General features: G+C 35.1%; 1 pseudogene; it reads left to right on the top strand.

Moving 5' to 3' along the window:
• The first annotated feature begins 907 nt into the window (after positions 1 to 907).
• Positions 908 to 1,539, top strand: LOC100612552 (general transcription factor 3C polypeptide 6-like; annotated as a pseudogene).
• The last annotated feature ends 15,217 nt before the right edge of the window (positions 1,540 to 16,756 follow it).

A 16,756-nucleotide genomic window follows, 5' to 3' on the forward strand; every position in this document is an offset into this window, starting at 1 on the left:
TATATTGAGAAGGGTTTAGGATATTTAAAACTTTCTTAAATTTATTCTTAAAAGTGCTTTTAGAATTTCACAAAAACTTTTGTAGTTCCCTAGTTATTATATATGCCAAAAATTTGCTTTTTAATATTCTATTTAAAAAATTCAATTAATAAAAATGAATAAGCTTGTTCTTTCAAGCAACTTTCTTCCAGTAACATACTTAGGTGCTTATTTTATGTCTCCTATAAAAGAAGTTGTAATAGCAGTTGAAAGCACGTTATGCCAAATATATATTTTTGAGGGCTACTATTTTATACATGTTATAAAGCTATTCTCTTTGAGCACAAATAAACGAAGTGAGTAGCGTAAGTATTCAGATTCAATCTATTTTACTAGTCAAGAATTGTAACAGCTGCCTCACACAAATGTGACTAGATTACTTGTTTTCCTTCAGAAATGAAGAATTTAAGTAGCTTTCATCAGAATAATGAAATAGAAACCCAAGAGCTAGTTCCCACAGATACTAGGGTTCATAGAATAAGAGTTAGCTTTACCTCCACAGTCTCCACAGGAATAACACAGAACAAAACTCACTACCATTCATTGGCTAACTGAATATTATTTTTAAAGTTAAATTTAATTAAACCTGTAACACATATATATGACCCTCATGCACTCAAAAATGTGTGTACAACTTTTGACTCTGTAAAAACTTAACTACTAATAGCGTATTATTGACCAGCAGCCTTAGAAATAATATAAACAGTTAATTAATATATATTTTGTATGTTATATGAATTAAATACCGTTATTCTTAAAGTAAGCTAGAGAGAGGAAAATGTTATTAAGAAAATCATAAGGGGCTTAAGATGGTAGCTCTGGATTGGGGTGGCTAGTGACTGGGGAGGCACTGAGGAGGCGTGGGACCATGGTGGCAGCCAAGAAGTGGAGTCCAGAGAATGGAGAAGAGGAGGAATTGAAGGCAGAGATGTTGATTCCAGTAGAATTGTCAGGATTTTCTCAAAATGTGAAAATAGATGCAAGATTTGGAGAATTTACAACGAGAGGCCCATTCTGCAAGTGGACAGCTATCTCTTTGCTGGGGAGTACAAAGACACTCTTAGGACCTATGCTATATTTGAAGAAAATGTTGAAAATGTAGATGCAGAAGGCAATAATAAAACAGTGCTAAAATATAAATGCCATACAATGAAGAAGCTCAGCATGGTAACTCTTCTGACAGAAAAGAAGGAAGGAGAAGAAAATATAGGTGGGATGGAATGGCTGATAATCAGGAAAATGATTTCTCCTATAGACCCAAAATGATTTGTAGCCTTCTACATAAAAATGAAGATGAAGAAGTAGGTAGCTTCAACTCCAGATAAACTTTTGGAGGTGGAAGAGCAAGAGATTAAAGTGGAAGAGCAAGAGATTCAAATGGAAGTTAGTTCAAACCTGAGTTATGGACAGGAGAAACCACTGCACTTGGAAATAGAGGTTTCTGGTTATGTTACTGACATCTCTTCTAAAACAGAAGGTTCTGTTTTTATGGAAACTTAAAATGCTGCCTTACAAACCACTCCTAGATAAAATGGTTCCCATAATAACTAGTCATGATATTTTTGAAGTTTTTATATAAAAATAATTGGCTTTGTAGCTTTCAATTGTTACTATTTTGTCATTTTTGTTGGCTAAACACACATTTCCAGTTATAGCACAACTTAATATACCAGAATCATTCAGGATCAGACATGAATTGAACTTTAAAAAATATAGTTTAAATGACTTTAGGGACTCTTCTTTGATAACTCCTTTAAATTTGAGGTTTTATTAAGGTAAACGTGTATATTTTCTATTGTAAATGTTACAAATTACCACAAAGTCAGTATCTTAAAACAGCACAAATATATTGTCTTAAAGTTTTATAGGTCAGAAATCTGACATGAGTCTCATCTGAGCTAAAATAAAAATATTGTCAGGACTGCTTTCCTTTTTGGAGGCTCTGGCGGTAGGGGTAGAAGGATGAATCCATTTTCTTGCTTATCAGTTGTTGGAAGAATTCAATTATTTGCAGTTGAAGGATCAAGGTCCCACTTCCTTGCTGTCTGTCAGCTGAGGGCCATTTCTAGTTTACAGAGGTGGTCCACATTTCTTGGCTCATGGCCCCCTTGTTTTCAGAGCCAGCAATAGTAGGTCAAGTCCCTCTCACATTTTGAATCTTTCCTCTTGCTTCATCCATCATCCATCTCTCTGACCTACCCCTGTCTTCCACTTCCACTTTTAAAGGTCCATTTGATTACATTGGGCCTACTCAGATAATCTCCCTATTTTAAGATCTGTAACCTTAATTCCATCTACAAAGTCCCTTTGGCATTTAACTTAACATACGCAGGCATAAAACCAGGGATTAGGGCGTGGAAATATTTGAGGTGCCATTTTTCAGTCTACCACAATAAGTATCTTATCTAGGAACAAAAAATAATTTTGAAGTGCTTAAGGATAAAGGTACAATTCCCAATATGTCCGTTGTGATTTCACTCCTTTCCCACTTAATGAAGATTATTGAAACTAAACTGTAATAGTTATTTTATTATGGCAGCAACCTAAATCTGTGCTAATTTGTATTTTTAAGTAAATTATTCACAAACGGTGATGCTTTGTAATAGATTAGGTTTATGAAATTTCCAATATGCAATTGTTTCTGACTAAGAAAACCAGCGATTTCATACAGTTTAACCTAGAACTAATAAGTTAAAATGCATCCCATATCAATTACATCTCATAATTGATGGCGATGTAAATGTTCTTGCAGGTTAGAGAACTAATGTTCTAGGATGATAATTTCTTATTTGAAAAGTTTTACTATTTAATTGGAAAATAACTTACCTTGATGAAAAGCATTTTCAAATCATAAGCACATGTATCTTCCCAGTTTTTATGACTTTTTTAGTCTCAGCTTTTTAATAAAAAGCTCATTTTTCCCACCATGTGTATGCGTAGGAGAGATTTCTAATTGCCGGACCCAATATCTGTTCTTCCTTTATCTCTTTGTAACAGAATCTGTGAATGTATTCAGGTCAGCAATATATACCCGACTTTTCTTGCAAGTACCTGTGACCATATGACTAAGTTCTGGCCACTGGCAGGGACTTAGAAGTGTTGAGTGATGCTTTTGGGAAGTTTTCTACACATTCTCTTTGTTCCTCATGGGACATGAATATGGTGGCTAGAGCTCTAGCAGGATTCTTGGGCTTTAAAGAAACCTTGGAAACAGAAGCCATGAGTGGCAGAGCAACAGGATAGAAGATTGGGTCCTGATACTGTGAGACAGCCCTGGACTGCTATTAGTAAAGGTACGATAATGAGGTATGATTGATATGCAAAAACTGCACATATTTATCATATACAACTTCATGTGTTTAGACATACAAACACCAGTAATAACCTCACCATAACCAAGGTAATAGACATATCTAACACCTCCCAAAATGTCTCATGTACCTTTGTTTTTATTCTTTTTTATTTTTTGTTTGTCTTTTTTTTGTGATAAGAACATTTGACACGATATCTACCGTCTGAATACATTTAAGTTCTAGAAACCTGCCATGCAACATAGTGTCTATATTAGCAATAAGATATTATGTACTGTATAAATTCTTCAAAGAGAATATCCAGACCAAAAGAGAATATCCAGACCCTTTCACTTTATCCCTGGTTAAAATGACCTTGAGTTTACCTTTCAGCACTATTTCTCTAGACTCCTGCTAGGCAAAATAATAATGAAATGTCAGCTGTGATACCAGGCAATATTGTTTATGATTGAAAATGACCCTTTATTGGTAAACTGTATCTGGACCAGGAAGATTGTGACAAGTACTATAAATGCCTGTTGGAAAACACGGACTTTGGAATTCCGTAAATTCCTTAAATATGAAGTTGCTTATTGCAAAGATCCCTAGAAGCTAAACTCATTGGCTGTTTCAAGAGATAGCTGTTCTTATACAGCATGAAGCTTCTAAACCAGGTGGTTTCTGCACCAACCCAGATGATCTGATTTACTTATACCTGAGCTGACGCTTGGAAAGGTGGAGTAAAGACTCCTGCTGAAACAACCTCAGGCTACCATGCTGTTGTGCTGTTTCTTGTTAGTATTCTGCAAAATTAAGTGAGCCTGGTGAAAAGTCGGGTTCCATAGGCTTATTAGGTCTTGTGAGCACGAACATCATTCCAAACCTGTAACTACTGCTGCTGTTCAGAGAAGGCATTGCCACTGCCTATCTCTGGCCTTCTTTTACATGAGAGAGAAATAAAGTTCTCTCCTGGTTAAATCACTTTGCAAGAGCACCACTTAATCCTAATTGATATGTATGTATTTTAGAAAATGTCAAAAATGTAAAAAAAGTATAAAGTAGAAGATTCTTGAGATTTGTAATCTTGCAAAAGAAACTGATGTAGATTATAATGTAGTCCTACCTTAAATTGAAGAGAAAAATAAAGTCTTAAATTCAGAAAAAAAGAGAAAATCATAAGAAAGATAAATATATTTACTATTCATTAAGTGGAAGTGGATCGTCATAAAGGTCTTCATCCTCATCGTCTTCACCTTGAGTAGGCTGAGGAGGAGGCAGAAGAGAAAGGGTTGGTCTTGCTGGTCTCAGGGTGGTAGAGGTGGAAGAAAATTCATGTATAAATGGACCTGCCCAGTTCAAGCCTGTTATTCAATTTTTCTCTTCCACCCACTGCTGTAAGATTCTTAAAAAGTAGACAAAATAAATGATATAAATCTTTTTTGTAGACAATTAATGAGCAAAACATCAGATCGTTTGGTTCTAAAATGTTAGTTCTCTTAATAATTTGTTTTAAATATAAGTAGAAGGTTAAATTCTCCACAAAGTAAAATTGGATATAATTAATTTTATAGGTTAATTCAACCTTAACTAATTTAAGTTTGAATGATTGGAAAGTCTTTAGTTTTTTGAGATTCTTTTTTGAAAAGTGCCCTCATTTGAAATTATTTCTAAAGTTTTGTTTTAATTCCTCTGATCCTCTATTATAATATCTCTATATCTTTTGTCTTATATCCTCAGATTTTCTCAGCCAACCATTCCAAAATGATATATTTGAAAGCCATTATTAGTTTTCCTGCTTGATCACACGATTATTGCCATTATTAATTTCAGCAATATAAAATTTAGCAGAAGAAATTGAGAACTAATCAAGAGGAAATGTTTCAGATTCTGGCACATTGAAAACCTTGAGTATATATTCATTTGGACATTACAGATTTAAGGTGTGCAACTTTCATTAATATTTGGTAATGCCTTTTCTTATATCCCAGGTATTGAAGTTGACACCCATAACACAGAGTGATCAAGCCGAGCATCAAAAAGCATAAGACAATTTAATTTACACACCAAGAGTTTTACTGTGTTTACCAGGTAAATAATCAGGTTTGGTGTGTGACAAAGAGTTGGCAGTTGAAACTTTTTTTATGTATTAACATGCAAAAATGTTATCTACTGTCCGAACTATTCCACAACATACCAAATATAATGGTAATCAGGCAGAACAACTAGTTTTACCTATCTATATTCAATGCAACTTTGGTCAGAAATGTAATGGAAGCCAGAGGAATTATTTTAATGATGCTTGCCCAATGCCTTGAATTTCAATAACACCCTTTTTGTGAGAAGTGTAAGGCTCCATTTGTCTTTAAAGAATTCAAATATGTGCAGCATGGGGTGAGTCTTAAAGGACTTAGAAAATTTGGAATGTTAAAGAAGTGTTTATTGGAACATAGGAAAGCTAAATTCCAAGCCATGACCTCCCTTTTCATTTCCTTGTCCCTACTAGCACTACTGAGAAGCACAGCTGGCCCTACATAGGAAGAAAAAAAAATGTGACTTAGATGCTATGGACATTTTTTTAAAAGTGTCTCCATCTTTATCTGCATTGGATATCACCCATATATCTTTTATATCCATGCTTCACCCTGCTGTATATTCTAGGGACTGAATTATATGAATCATATAAAAGTACCTCCATGTCCTCTGGCTTTGGATAGGTTTTGATTAATGGGGAGTGCTGGTAGGAAATCAGTAGGAGTGGGGATAATGAGGATAGCATATATATTCTCTTGGCCTTCTCCCTGCAGACTTCCTGGGCTGGCTATGTCCTTTGACTAAATAAAGGTCATAGTTTCTATTAGGATACTGTCCCCACACAGATCCTATTCTTCCTCCTGTTTCTATTATCCATTCCTTCCCCTTGCCCATTCAGTTCTAAGGAAGTAACCTACTCTGTCACTCTCAACCCCATGTTACTAACCCCAGATTCTTGTATTATTCATTGCGGTTTTGCTGCTATATGCCTGCTACTTTGTAAATGGCCCATTTACTAAACTCCCTTCAAATAATGTAATTTGAGTTAATCAGCTGCTTTCTGCTATCACTCTGATATATTGTCCTGTATTAATGTCTGATACTCTGTCATGAGAGATTTATTCTTTTGGCTTTCATTTTATCACAAGAGTCATACTGTTAGAAACTTCAAATCCATTATCAACCATTTACATATCCATATAAAACCTATTTTTTTCTGATTTAACAACTCACCATGTCTGGTGTCATTCAAGGAAGAGCTATAAAATAATTTATCAACAAATATTGACATAGAACATATGTTATTCACTTTTATATTTTGTTATTGGAGACAGTATATTGTAGTGGTTAAAAGTCAGATCATCTGGATTTTAATCCTGGCTCTATTGCTTATTACTCATGTAACTTTAGATAATTATCTTACCATCCTGAATTTTAGTTGCATTATCTGGGAAATAAGAGTAATAACAGTACTTATCTACTGGGGTTCCTATAATGAGTAAATAACTTATTTAACATAGTGCCTGGTAATTTCAATACATGATAACTATTATTAACACTTAGCATATTTATAGCATATTAATTTGTCTCTGAATCAATTCTTATATCCACCCATTCAATACATCTTCGTTCTTATCATGTATTGGGAACTGTATTTTGCCTTTATGCCTGAGATAAAATGTTGAAGTAAACCACAAAAGATTTGTATCTACAGGTAACATAAGATCTAGATATAGAGGCAAAAATACATGGACAAAATAAATGGAATCACAAATTACAGTCACAAATAAATGTAAAACTGGGATAAACACTCTGCAGGAAAAGGGCCTAGTATCATACTATCAAATCATAGGGACATTCTATCTCTGAAGGAAAAGTGGAAGCCAACATTCAATAGTTACTAGAGAGGTACTGACAATCCATATTTTGTATGGGGATAGATAATGATCTTTATGGATTTCTTCCAAATCTTTGGTTTAATCATGGTTTCATCACTAACTGACTATGTGTTCTGTTGCAAGACATTTACCTTTCTTGAGCTTTGGGTCTATCAACTGCAAAATAAGAGGTTGAATTAGTTGATCTACAAAAATAAAGTGTCAGCACTCTCTAAAATGACTTGATTTTACAAAAGTTAATAAGCAAGCCAGAGACAAAAGCCAATTGTAATAGCTTTATATTCTAATTATACAACTCTACTTCCTTTTATTCTCTAAATGTATTCTACTTCCTCTTTATATTCTAATCATGCAATCCTACTTCCTCTTATTCTCTAAAAGTTAATTGCTATTAAATATTTCAAATTAAGAACAAAGTATAATAGAAACTGGAGTATGATAATCAGACATATTAAAACCAATTACTTTATTAATATAAATAAAATAGGTGGCAATTGTAGATCAAACTTCGGGAGACTAAAGTTGTCTGCTTTGTGTGTTGCTTTTTTTTTAGCAGCAATCATTCTAATCAACTAATTATTCCAAATTTCCATTTCACTTTTCTTATTTCAAATACTGTCATAACTATTATTATTGGTGTTACTATATCTATAGTTTTATTATTCCCAAAAATGAGTTGAGGAAACTAACAATAAAATGTATCTTAGTTCAATATAATTTCTAAAATGAAAGAAAATACATGTAGTAAGTATGGAGGAAAGGGTAGCACAAGTTTCAAACAGTTCCTTAAGTGAATACAATTACTGTGAGTAAACATTAAGCTTCAATGAATTTCTTTTTTTTAATTTAAAAACCATTTAATACACAAAGTGAAAAACTGTTAGAATATAAACGCATTTCACATTTTTTAAGACAAATAATATCTTCTAAATTACTTAACAGATGATAGAGGTCCACAGTCCTTTATCTGAAACCCTTGGGGCAAGATGTTTCAGAATTATGAAATTTTAGATTTTAGAAAAGTAATTTTGTGCATATACCATACTACATTAACCAGCCCTCACCAGAGTATGTGGCACACAACAGAAAAATGTGAGCAGTTGGATAATCTTCATTGTCTGATCAAAGGAAACATGGCTGCATTCTAGGAACAAATTTTCTCTCCTGGACTCAATTCTAAAAGGAATGAATGGCATAGCTTCTTAGACTGGGGACACTGAAAAACACCATAGTATTTTTCTGTATTTCTAGCAAATAAATATGCCCAAACATTAGAAAACAGTGGAGCTATGGTGGGTGATGAAAAGCAAGAAAATAGACGTTATTGGGTACCCACTAGGTGTGCCGTACTATGTGTTTTATATTTATCATTATATTTTATCTTCACCAATTTCCTATGAGATAGATATTATTTCCACTTTAAATATGGGAATCCTGAGGCTTGCAGATATTAAGTGTTCATAGCCGGCATTACAGGTATTTACAATCTTTGGTGTGTTAAGCATCAGATTTGAAAGTGTTTATTCATATTGATTTCTAGAGATTACTGTTCGTGGTGCTAGTTTCATGCTTCTTGCAGGTCTTAGACTTTATCAATTGGACTTGTGTTGCCTCAAAGCCACACTTGTGACACAAGAGTATGGGAGAGGTTCTGTCCTAGGTTCCAGCTTCTCTAGTTGTACCATGCATCTGTAGGGGCCAAGGGAAAACTTCCCATGTGCCCTCTGAAACTTTACTGAAAAATCAACTGACAAAAGGTAGTTTAATGGGAATAATTGCATACAAATTTATTAGCATGCACAGGGGCAAATCACAGAGTGATTACCAAATATCCCCATGAAGTATAGAGGTGTATATACCCTACTTCTTGGGGGCAAGGGAAATAGGAAAGTGTGGGTGATTTTAGGTGGTAGTAAATGATTTCGGGGGAAATGTAATGGGCTTGAAGTACATACAGTGGCCTGGGACAAAGTCTGTTGAACCTGCAGAACACACAACGGTTTGTCACAAAAGTCTCCCTGAGTGTGTTGACAGACTTTAATCTTTCTTCCTGTGATATGAGTTCAGTTAATAAAAACTCAGAGAAGAACCAGAGATTATTTTTTCTTTTGTGGCAGGTCCAGACATTAGGCAGATAAAGGAACTTCAGAGAACAAGGTCATCCTGTGCTTTGAGAGAGACAGAGTATTGGGGGATGGAGGGAAGGTCAGAAAGATCCTGAGGCTTTTTCTTCAGTTCAGCATGTCAAAGTGCCATATTTTGAGGTAATAGTTACCAAGCCTCAACACATCCAGCCCATGTGAGTTGCTATGATCTCCTGAGGGTGTTGCCACCATTTTGTACATAGGTTTCATGGATACCTACTGAACCCCCATTCTGATTCTAGTCGCTGGGAATTTTTCTTCTTCTCCTCTATTTGACCTTATGTGTCACTTTTCTCTTTCAGCTGTCCCTCAGGAACAAGGAGATTATTTATTTTTTGTGTTTAGGCTTTTACAAAGGATTCTGCCTCCTACATTGCAAAAAATCTGGTCTCCTGATTGAAATGGAGTGGAGGAAAGCCCAAAATGTACATTTATCTTGAGAAATATCCTACAATACTAGTAAATTGCTGGTGAAAAGCCAGAAAGAAAACTTAGTTATATATAAAAAAAGTATGTATATTATACCAGTAGTGCACAGAGCTTCAATGCATGGCCTCACAAGTTAAACAGAAATGGCTTTGAATTCTGGTTCTTCCACTTAATAAGTTTCTGACCTTGGCTAAGCTATCTACCCTTTCTGCACTTCTTCTTATCTTTTTTCCAAAATAGAGATATACATTGTTTGCATAACTAGATAATTTCTAGGATTAGAGATCAAAGACATAATGTGCTGAGGGCAAGGTCCAGTACATAGTGTTTGAGCATTAGAATATTCCAAAGTAACTTTTCGAATTAAAGAGCACGAGAGGTAAACCATACACAAAAATTAGTTCAAAATGAATCAAAGAGCTAAACATAAGCACTAAAATCATAAAACTGTTAGAAGAAAACATAGGAAAAAAGCTTTATGACATCAGAGTTGGCAATGATTTATTATATATGGCACCAAAAACATAGGCAACAAAAGAAAAAATAGATAAATTGGGTTGAGCACCATGGCTCACACCTGTAATCCTAGCACTTTAGGAGGCTGAGGTGCAACGATCACTTGAGCCAAGGAGTTTGAGACCAGCCTGGACAACATGATAACTCATCTCTACAAATAATTTAAAAATTAGCGGCCGGGCATGGTGGCTCATGCCTGTAATCCCAGGACTTTGGGAGGCCGAGGCGGGCAGATCATGAGGTCAGGAGATCGAGACCATCCTGGCTGACACGGTGAAACTCCGTCTCTATGAAAAAAAAAAAAAAATTAGCTGGGCGTGGTGGCGGGTGCCTGTAGTCCCAGCTACTCAGGAGGCTGAGGCAGGAGAATGGCATGAACCCGAGAGGCGGAGCTTGCAGTGAGCCGAGATGGCACCACTGCACTCCAGCCTGGGTGACAGAGCGAGACTCCGTCTAAAAAAAAAAAAAAAAAATTAGCTGGGTGTGTTGGCATGCACCTGGGGTCTCAGCTTCTCAGGAGGCTGAGGCGTGAGGATCCCTTGAGTCCAGGAGGTGGAGTTTGCAATGAGCTGTGATAATGCCACTGCACTCCAACCAGGGTGACAGAGCAAGACTCTGTCTCAAAAATAAATAAATGAATTGGACTTTATCAAAATTAAAAACTTTGGCACAACAAAGGACATTATCAAGAGAGTAAAAATATGACCCACAGAATGAAAAAAATTGTAAATCAAATACCTGATAAAGGATTAATATTCAGAATATATAAGAAAATCCTGAAACTCAGCGGCAAAATAATGAATAGCCTAATTTTAAAATAGGCCAAATATTTGAATAAACATTTCTCCAACGAAGATATACATATGTCCAATAAACACATGAAAGATGCTTACCATCACTAGTCACTAGGAAAATGCAAGTCAAAACCACACTGAAATATTAACTCATACTCATTATGGTGGCCACTATTTAAAAAGAGAAAATAACAAAATAACAAGTGTTGGTGAGAGGGTAAAGAAACTGGAACTTTATGCATTGCTGGTGGAAATGTAAAATAATACAGCCACTGTGGAAAACTATGGTGGTTCATCAATTAAACACAGAATAAGCATCTAATGCAACAATTTCACCTCAGATATATAGCCAAAATACTTAAAACTGGGAAACCAAAGAGGTGTTTGTACAGTCATATTCATAGCATCATTATTGACAATAGCCAAAAGGTAGAAACAACCCAAGTGTCCTTCAACTAATAAATGAATAAACAAAATGCAGGATATACAGACAATGGAATATTATTTAGCCCTAAAAGAGGATGAAGTTCTGATGCATGCTACAACATGAATTAATATTGATGCCATTGAGTTAAATGAAATAAGCCAGTCACAAAAATACAGATATTTTATTATTCCACTTATATCTGGTACCTAGAAGCATCAAATTCATAGAGACATGAAGTGGAATGGTTGTTTCCAGAGGCTAAGGAGAGAAGGAAATGGGGAGTTATTGTTTAATGGTACAGAGATTCAGTTTTGGGAAGATGAAAACATTTTGAAGATGGATGGTGATGATGATTGCACAACAATGTGAATGAATTTAATGCCACAGAGCTGTACACTTACAAATGGTTGAAATTGTTAATGTTATATTATGCTCATTTAGTCACAGTAAAGAAAAATAGAGTGCTTAGTAACTCTCAAGAACCATAGACAGAAATATTGTCTCCACTAAGAGAACAGCAAGTTCAATTTAAAAGACAACTCAAGATGCATTAACAGTAACTGCAAAATGACCTGCAAAAATAACTCTAATACATGCTACAAATTCAAGTATGTGTTCACATGAGTTAAGGTTAGATTTATGATCAGTTAGGAAATTCCCATCTTACTTTTGTTGTCACTTCTCAATTTCAGCCTTTTATTGTGACAGAGAACACATTTATTTCCTGGAATATTTTGGCCTTTAACTGTTCTTTCTGCTTATGTCATAGATCATCTGGTAAACCTGGGAATTATCGAATCTATACCTTATTTTTAACACATGTACATTTAAGATTAGCCTTAGGCAAGATTGCTAAGTAGGAAAGGTTTTCCTCTAATCTGCTTTTTAAAATTTTTTCCCTGTCGGCAGAGACCTAACTTACAACTGTTGAGCCAGGATATAGGATTTTCTTGATTACACTTCTCCTATCAATACAGATTTACTTCCTGTCACATTTTAAAAAACAAAACACATGCAAGGATTCAAAGTAATTTAATTTTTGGTAATTGTTTCTAATATTTTCCATACTTGATATGGTTTGCATTTTGACATGAACTTACACTGTTTCGTCCCAAACAGATTATATGACAATTTCAAGAAAACTATGAGGGGTAAATGGAAGATAAACTTTTTGCTGTGCACTTCAAATTACATGAAGGCTGCTCTCTACTACATATCAATGTGAATCTGACATTATATAAAATACTGTTTGGTTTTTTTTCTCAGAAACACTATGGGGATGTGAATGTGAGCAAGATGGTGGAGTAGAAAGCTCCACTGATTGTCTCCGCCAGAAGGACACCAAATTAGCAACTATCTACAGAGATAAAACACCTTCATAATAACACCTTCCTAAAAGATAAAACACCTTCATAATAACCAAAAATAAAGAACTAGCATGGCCACGGCAGGGTAGATCACCAAATGGGTTCTTGGGGTCCCTGAATCTAGGACTTGACTCTTCGACGGCATTTCTGGACCTCCCCTGGGCCAGAGGGGAGCCCACTGCCCTGAAGAGTGAGTCTCAGGCAAGGCAACATTCATTAAAAGCTGATATAAGAGACCTTGGGCCTTAAGGGAACAATGGTGGTAGTCTGGCAGTATACCTCATGGCTGGGGTGGAGGTGGGTACTGGGTAAGGTTCCTCTACCTTTGGAAAGGGGAGAGAAGAGTGGGAAGAACTATGTCTTATGGTTTGAATGTCAGCTCAACCACAATACAATAGAACACCCGGTAGACTTCTAAGGATTTTGACTCTAGACCCTGACTCTGGATGACACATCTGAACCCAGTCAGGGCCTGGAGAACTCGTTATTCTGAAAGGAAGGACACAGGCCTGGCTGGTTTTGCCACTGCTGATTGTAGAGCCCCAGGGACTTGAGCAAACATAGATAGTAGCCAGGGAGTAATTACAGCAAACCTTGGAGAAGACCCAGCACTGTGCTGGCTTAATCTCTGACTTAGCATAATCATAGTGGTGGTGGCCACAGGGATGCTTATGTCACTCCACACCCAGCGTTAAGTGGCTCAGACAGTGAGACTGTATTTTGGGGAGAAATTAAGCAAAGAGAACAAGAGTCCTTGTCTAGTAATCTAGAGAATATTCCTGGATCTTGTCCAAGACCATCAAGGCAGTACTTCCAGAAGTCTGCAAGAACCACAGTGTTACTCGATTGGGGTACATCCTAAAGCAGATACAGCGTAGAACACAACGCCCAGTCCTTTCAAATACCTGGAAAGCCTTCCCAAGAAGGGCAGGTAAAAACAAGCCTAGACAGTAAATACTACAATAAACATCTAGCTCTTCAATGTCTAGACACAGAAAAAACATTTACTAGCATCAATACCATACAGCAAAACATTACCTTACAAAATGAACTAAATAAGGCACCAGGGACCAATCCTGGAGACAGATATGTAACCTTTCAGACAGGGAATTCAAAATAGCTGTGTTAAGGAAACAAACAAACAAACAAAAAATTAGGAGAATACAGAGAAGGAATTCAGAATTCTAACAGATAATTTTTTTTAAAAAAAGAGATTGAAATAATTAAAAGGAATCAATAAAATTTCTGGGGCTGAAAAATGCAATTGACATACTAATAAATGCACCAGAGTCCTTTAATAGCAGAATGGATCAAGCAGAAGAAAGAATTAGTGAGCTTGAAGACACGCTATTTGAAAATACACAGAAGAGACAAAAGAAAAAAATAATTTTAAAACAATGCAGCACACCTTCAGGATCTGGAAAATAGCTTCCAGAAAATAGCTTCAAAAGGGCAAATCTAAGAGTTATTGGCCTTAAAATTTAGGAACAGAAAGAGATGGGGAAGAAAGTTTATTCACAGGGACAATAACAAAGAACTTCCCAAACCTAAAGAAAGATATCAACATCCAAGTACAAGAAGGTTATAGAACACCAAGCAGATATAACCCAAAGAAGACTACCTCAATGCATTGAATACTCAAATTCCCAACAGTCAAGATTAAAGAAAGGATCTTAAAAGTAGCAAGATAAAAGAAACAAATAACAGACAATGAAACTCCAGTAAGTCTGAAAGCAGACTTTACATCAGAAACTTACAGGCCAGGAGAGAACACATGACATAAACCACTGAAGGAAAAAAACTTTTACTCTAGAATAGTATATCTGGCAAAAATATCTTTCAAACATGAAGGAGAAAAGAAGACTTTCCCAGCAAACAAAAGCTGAGGGATTTCGTCAATACCAGACCTGTCTTACAAGAAATGCCAAAGGTTGTACCTCAATCAGAAAGAAAAAGACATTAGCAAGCATAAATAATCACCTGCAGTTACAAAACTCACTGGTTATAGTAAGTACACAGAAAAACACAGTATAGTATAACACTGTAACTGTGGTGTGTAAAATACTCATCATAATTAGAAAGACTAAATAGTTAATGAAAAAATAATAACTACATCTACTTTTCAAGACATAGTACAATCAGATATAAATAGAAACAACACAAAGTTTAAAAGCAGGGCTATGAAGTTTAGGTGTAGAGCCTTCATTAGTTCTCATTTTGTTTGTTTCTGTAAAGAGTTTTAAGTTGCTATCAGATTAAAATAATGGATTATAAAATAATATTTGCTAGCCTCATCGCAGCGTCAAACCAAAAACTTACAATAGATACACACATACACAAAAAAAGTAAGAAACTAAATCATATCATCAGAGAAAATCATCTTTACTAGAAGAAGGCAGGAAAAAAAGAAACAAGAAAGAGAAGACCAAGAAACAACCAGAAAACAAATAACGAAATGGCAGGAGTAAGTCCTTACTTATCAATAATAATTAATGTAAATGAATTAAATTATCCAATCAAAAGACAGACTGGCTGAATGGATGAAAAACAAGACCAATTTGTTTGGTGCCAATAAGAAACACACTTCACCTATAAAGATACATACAGGCTGAAAATAAAGATATAGAAAAAGTATTCCATGCCAATGGAAACCTAAAAAGAGCAGGGGTCACTATATTTGTATCAGACAAAATAGATTTCAAGACAAAAACTATAAGAAGAGACAAAGAAGGTCACTATAGAATGATAAAGGGGTCAATTCAGCAAAAGGATATAACAATTTTAAATATGTATGCACCCAATATGGGAGCATTAAGATATATGACACAAATATTATTAGAGCTAAAGAGAGAGCTAGGTCCCAATACAGTAATAGCTGGACACTTCAACACCCCACTTTCAGCTTTGGACAGATTTTCCAGACAGCAAATCAGCAAAGAAACATGCGACTTAATCTGCACTGTAGACCAAATGGATCCAATAGATATTTACAGAACATTTTATCCAAGAGATGCACATTCTTTTCCTCAGCACATGGATACTTCTCAAAGACAGATCATATGTTAGGTCACAAGACAAGTATTAAAAGATTCATAAAAATGAAATAACATTATGTATCTTCTCTGCCCACAACAAAATAACATTACAAATTAATAACCTAAGGAATTTTGGATACTATACAATTACATGGAAATTAAACAATATGCTCCTGAATGACCAGTAGGTCAATGAAGAAATTAAGAAGGAAATTGAAAAAGTTTTTGAAACCAATGTAATGGGAATACAACATACTAAAACCTATTGGATACAAGAAAGCAGTACTAAGAGCGAAGTTTATAGGTATAGGTGCCTACATCCAAAAAGAGGAAAAATTTCAAATTATCTAATGACACATGTAAAAGAACCAGAAAAGCAAGAGCATACTAAACCCAAAATTAGTAGAAGAAAACAAATAATAAATATCAGAGTAGAAGTAAATATAAATGAAATAAAGAAAACACAACGAAAGATCAATGAAACAAAACATTGGGTTTTTTTGAAAAGTTGAACAACACTTATGAACCTTTAGCCAGACAAACTAAGAAGAAAACAGAGGAGATCCAAATAAATAAAATCAGGAATGAAAACGGAGACATTATAACTGATGCTGCAGAAATATAAAGGATTATTAGATGCTACTATGAGCCACTCTATGCCAATAAATTGGATTTTCTAGAAAAAATGGACAAATTCCTAGATACATACAATCTACTAAGATTCAACCAGGAAAAAATGCAAAACATTAACAGACCAATAACAAGTAACATAATCAAAGCCATAAT

This window comes from Pan troglodytes, chromosome X (genome assembly GCF_028858775.2).
Source record: "Pan troglodytes isolate AG18354 chromosome X, NHGRI_mPanTro3-v2.0_pri, whole genome shotgun sequence".
In the NCBI taxonomy this organism is placed as follows: domain Eukaryota; kingdom Metazoa; phylum Chordata; class Mammalia; order Primates; family Hominidae; genus Pan; species Pan troglodytes.